This window comes from Artibeus jamaicensis, unplaced genomic scaffold (genome assembly GCF_021234435.1).
Source record: "Artibeus jamaicensis isolate MK-2021 breed Jamaican fruit bat unplaced genomic scaffold, CSHL_Jam_final scaffold_474, whole genome shotgun sequence".
Lineage (NCBI taxonomy): Eukaryota > Metazoa > Chordata > Mammalia > Chiroptera > Phyllostomidae > Artibeus > Artibeus jamaicensis.
In genome coordinates, this window is record NW_026522046.1 from 37097989 (window position 1) to 37103988 (window position 6000).

Consider the following 6000-nt stretch of genomic DNA (forward strand, 5'->3'; position numbering starts at 1 on the left):
GTCCTCTCCTTCTTCACTCTGCCACAGGGCTTGAGGCCATGTGCTTTGGGATGAGATTGAACTAGGTTTGATTGACTTTAGGACATTTTCATGTATTAACTCTGTGACGTTGTTAAGAGCTTAGCACAATGCTAAAAAGTGATTATTATTATCCTATTTATCCTTCAGGATCCAACTAGAGGAGATCACCTATGTGCCAGTTACCAAGTTAGCTACGAACTTACCCTTGTGTGTCATTGACTTTGTGGTACTGGGTCCAGAGTCTGCGGCCTGCATTTCTACCTTGCTTGCAGGATCCCTGATAGACTCTACCTATAGATGGAGGTAGGGGGACACTGCGGGGCTGCAGAGGAAGAAGGGACTGTTCCCTCCTGCTTGTCTCCTGGGTGCTGCCCTCTGGCTGTCTGCTCCTATGAGCTTGTCTTCACCTCAGCAGTGATAACTCGGAGTTCTCCTTGGTATCTTTTCATCGGGCAGGGACTAGGGTGAGGTGAGGCTTTGCCTCAGACACAAAATTCCAGGGTGCACCAAAATTTTCAGAAATTCAGAGACATTAGATTCTCATGCAATATTTTTAAAAACCAAACTTAAATGCAACAAATCATGATGAGCAAAATATCAACATTTTAGAGACCATATTGAACCACACCAGAGTCTGAGGCAAAACAAAGCAAAACAAAACACTTAAAATAATACAAAACAAAAAACTCTGCTGCCTTTGATAGAAATGAACTCATAAAAGTGTTTTCAAAATCTACTTTTTTGCTTATTTCATTTTCAATTGAGAGAATTGCCCTATTTGTCCATTTTTCCTGTTCAAGGGATAATCTTGAATAATTTTGTATTAGCTGAAGCTGATGTAAACTTACACTAAATTAGGTGTTGGTTATAATAAGTTATTTAAACTTAAAATAACATTGTAAATTTTAGTATACCTACCTTCCAATTTTCTAATATTTTTCAACTACTTTAATGTTTTGGACAAATTCATCATTTTAAAAATACACAACATCATGTACATAAGGGCGCACAGTTTTTCCCTGTGCCTCGGATTTCAGTGAAGTTCAGCAGCCCAATAGAAACTGCCTTCTCACTGCCTAGTCCAGAGTTTCATATTAGTTAACTGCTCTTTACACTAACTTCTTTTTTGGTTGTTCAATTACAGTTGTCCCAATTTTTCCACCTGTTACATTACCTTCTCTTAGTCAAGATAGCCGATGTGATTTTCTCTCTTAAATGGACCCTGCATGATGCAACCTCCCAATAAGAAATGATTTTTTCCTGTTCTTTGTCCTACTCTGGAGCACATTCCACATTTGTGCTTTGCTCATTTTCTGTATCACATGAAACACAGTCCTCCCTCCCCCACAGATACATTCATGTCTTCCTGTGCAAATCCAATCCATTGTTCAAGATCCACTTCAAATGCATTTTCTGGGTGAAGAAGCCATTCTTCACCCAGAAAATGCATATGTTTTCTCATCACTGGATCTTAGAGCCCTTTGGGCATTTGTACCATCAGATTCTGCCTGCTGTGTTGTTATTTATGCATAATTCTTATTTCTCCCTCTCTGCACATCTGCATTTTAAATCTTTGAGGATCAGGGACTGTTCTCCTGGTCTTACTCATCTTTGAGCTTCAGGGCATAATGCACAGAGAGTGCTGGAGACCCAGCTGGATCCTGCGGAGCTGACCTTTTGCAGAGAGGCAGAAGGCAATGCTATTAGATGTTTAAATTATTTTTCACATTCCCAGCACTCTAAGCGCTTTCTTTCTTTTTTGCCGTCTCTGCCTCCATACTCGATATTGGTCCTTGAAAGGGGTGATTACGTTCTCTTCTTGGCTTGGCCTGCTGAGCACAGGGTGCTGTTGAAAATAATCATAGGCGAGCTCTTCTTCCCTGAGTTAGACAGAGAGTGATTTGCGGGAAGCAGAAGGTCCCTGTGAGACATTTGTCAGTGGGAGCTGAACAGTCCTGATGTGAACGGCTTTTCCTCACAGAAGAAGAGGAATGTTGGCAGGATCTATTCATGAAGGGGCCATGATAATTGGGACCAGTGGGGATATTCTACTTACTTTTGTAGCAATGAAAATACCTCCCACAAAATTGAAACATCAGGAATGGCCTATCCCCTGGCCCCTCTATTAGCCCCCTACAAAGGCTTCAATGTTGCTGTTGTTGTGGAAAAGCCACAAACATGGGCTTTTGCCCATGTGGAAAATACCCACTGAGACTGGGGGTATTTTCTCAGAAGTTTATTTATATAGTATAAAGATGATATCTGTCATCTTCCAGTTTCAAACTGGAAACCAACTGATCTCAGACTACAAAAAGAATTTTCCAAAAACAAATCCACAAGGTCAAGTTTCAGCGTCACAGAAAGGGTAATTGAGGCAAACTTGGCCAACCACAACAGACGACGGCAGATTAAATTACTGCTGTGGAGAAGGAATTTGCGTTTATAGACCTCAGGCAGGCCTGGAACCTCAGTGCAATCTGAGCTGAGAGCTTTCCTTGAGAAGCTTGCTTTTTTATCACACCTACTGCTGGCCCACCTTAGGCTCTGTCCCCAAATGGTAGAGCAAAGCAAAAGAATAATGCAGATTGTACGAGATACTTTTACATGTTGGTGCTTTTATGGACGTATGGGTATGCATTGCTTCTCAAGACTAGGGCCATGGCTGACTTAATTCTCAGCCTAGCAGCAGCAGCATTACTTATTGCAGAATGGGTGAAAAGCCCAAAGTATAATAGCAGTTCCTGGTCATTTAAGTACCACTTCAGAAATTGGTGGGATTTTCTTTTAGAGTCAGACGCATTAACTCTCCTGGATCATGAGGTTGCTCTTTGCAGTAAGTTGATGCAGGTAAAAGAGACCTGGTATGCACCTAGATGCACCCAGAGAAAATAAATCTGTATCTCCCTAGGTAGATTTCCTTATTATTTTACTTTGTCATCCATCCATCCATCCATCCATGCATCCATCCATCCACACATACATCCATCCATGCATCAATCCATCCACACATCCATCCAAGTACTTACTCAGAGCATACAATGTGCTAACACCATGCTAGGAGCTAGTATGTAGCATAAATAGGAAATACATGATCTCTGTCATAGGGCTAGCATTGCCTCTCCAAACATTCAAGCCTAGTATACTTACCATATCCCCAGATGTTTGGAAGTGTTTTTTAAAGCAATAGGCCCTCACATGAGAAACTTTGGATGCCTCCATGAGCTATGTCAAAGCATCAGAAGTCTGGACCAAAGAGTTTCACAAAAATATTGAAGTACTGTAAGTGGCTCCTTACCTGTAAAACAAAAACAAATTAAGTGGTTTCAATCAGGGGTGATTTTGCTCTCCAGGGGACACTTTCCATCGTATAGAGATATTCTTGGTTGAGGTGGCTGGACTGCGGGCGTTAGCATCTAGTGGGTAGATGGGTTTACCAGAGACACTGCTAAACATGTTACAAGACAGTATTTCTAACAAGGAATTATAGCCCCAATTTTAGTAGCGTTGTTTGACAGAACTTGTTTTCAAGCAATATAGCCATAAGAACTAATTTTTTTCTATTTTTAGTCAAGATGGATAACTTATTTTGAAAACCTAAGTGATACTTGCTGAGTTTACAACTTACATTTCCGGGTAACAGTGATAAGCGGTAACTGGAATTTAGTCCTGCCTGACTCCAGTGTGTTAGCAGGCAAGTCCTTTTGATCTTCAACTTCCTGCTTCTAATGGCCTTAGCAGAAATCCTGTGGTTCTGCCCCAGTCACCTCTCTGCTTCTGTCTCAGAAGGGTTCTGGGAGTTTACTTTCCCTACTTTAGAGATACAGAATTTGAAAGCAAAGGGTAAGGCTTATTCAAGGTCAACCAGCCACACCTGCAGACCAGCTTTCTGCCTCGCTTCTGATTATTCACCTAATTATTCACTGGCCCCTGCAGGGGAAACACACAATCTTAATCAGAAAAGACCATCTCTACAGCACACTAAGTTTGTGAAGGATAAGTTTAATCAGGCAGGTGATTTATACTTGCTTATTTCCTTTAAAACCTCTATGGAGAATTAAGAGCTCTCGGCTAGAATGACAAGGAAGGAAATCCAATATTTTTAAAGTTCTGTTGTTGTTATTCTTCTCCAAGTATGAAAATATTATTCAGTTAAGAAGTCTGTGTGCCCAGGGAGGCTTGGGTTAGAATACATTTTTATGAAGTCATTAACTCATCACAGTTTGATCAAACAGGAGAGTCTGGCATTGCATCTATTAGGAATCTCCTGATCAGTGAATAATCCATCCAAACCGAAGAACCTGGGCTACAACACCCAGGTTGGAGAAACCTAATGAGGAGTGTAATGGATTGACTGTTAGGGATAAAAAATGACATGAAAACAAGTGGTTTTGGTTATAGGCATCCTAAAGAAGGTGATGATGTTTTATAAAAGTAATAGAATTGCCAGCTTAGTCAGGCCAGTCACTTCCTTTTCTCATTCAGCTGGGGGGGGGGGCAGGGGAAGGTTACAATTTACTGTGTATACAGGCCAGGAAGCAACCTCCCTCTCTCCTTCTCTCCTAACTTACCTTTCTTTGTTCTGATGTTTCTTCTTCATTTTCTTTATTTTTGTGATCATCACAGTTCAGACAATACTTGGTGTCAAAGACATACTTAGACTAGACAACATTTCCTAGAGCCTTACTCTTCAAGGCTTGCCCTGGGCATCACTGAGAAAGGCAGGTGGAGGATGTCAACCTCTGGGAAGCACCATTCTCTGTTGTTCATGACAAAGTCCTCGACATGACTGCAGCCAAAGGGGAATTGCAGGCTGGTTTAAAGTTTGGTAGCTTAGTGTTTGGTGATCTTCACTGTCTCCACCTCCTCTTCCCTCTGCTGCCCCTTTGGCCTGTAGGATTAATTTGTGTTCTCATCAGGGGGACCTGACTCAGGATTAAGTTGCACAGTCCCTGGAAAGGTGGCCAGTTTTTCCTTACATGACTTTAAAATGCAAATGACTTTTCAGTAGTGGATAAATTTGATTTAGTGGTAAATAAATCTCTTTTTTCTGAGGTACAGAAATCTGAGTGCCTAATTTCATGACAAAACAACTCAGCAACCAAGTGTGCTTTTTAATTATCCTTTTATCTAAATGTTGTTTGCCCTTTTTTTTTTTGGCTAAAAAATAACATATTTAGTATCCCAAAGCTGTGCCTTCTAAACATGGCTCTCCTAAAATCTACATAACTTAATGAAGCATTTTCTTCTTTTGGTGGAAGCCAGTATTGTTTCGGTGCAACTCATAATTGCATTCTGTTAAAAAGCATGACTTTGTGTATTAGAATAGAATTTAACCCAGTTTAATACTCCAAGGCATGAACAATCAATGAGACACACCAGGGCATTCAGCAATCTAACTCAAAGAAAATAAAGGTCAGTGGCTTTCTGTCATTGTTTATCATACCTAAGCATTAGCATTCCAGGAGACATCTCAGTGGTTCTCTTAAACAATCTGGAATTAACTTATGTAGCCTGATGTTTATCTGTCTGCCTCTGGTTTTAATAAATCTATGAATTATAGGTTCGGAGCTCAAAAAACAGCAAAAGCTCTGAAATCTCCCAGGGTGTGGCAACAATAGTCACAGTTAATGCTGGAATAGATTAAATTGCATGTATATGTCCAAAAAGTTTTATTTCTTTGATTTAAAGAGAGAAGGCTCATGCTCTTCAACACATTTTCATGTCCCTGAACTAAAAGAAATTCAAAGTCACCTCTGAACATCTCTGTATGACTGATACTCGCTGCACTAACATGAGAATAGAAGGCCCACAAGGGCAGACATTTTGGCGATTTTGTTCATTCCATGCCTGGAATATAGTAAGTACTCAGTGAATATTTGTTAAATGGGGAAATGAATCACAGAAGCGTTGTTAGGTCTCAGTGTTCTATTAAATAGCTAAACAAAGACCAAATTTTATTTAATAAGAATTAAATGTTGT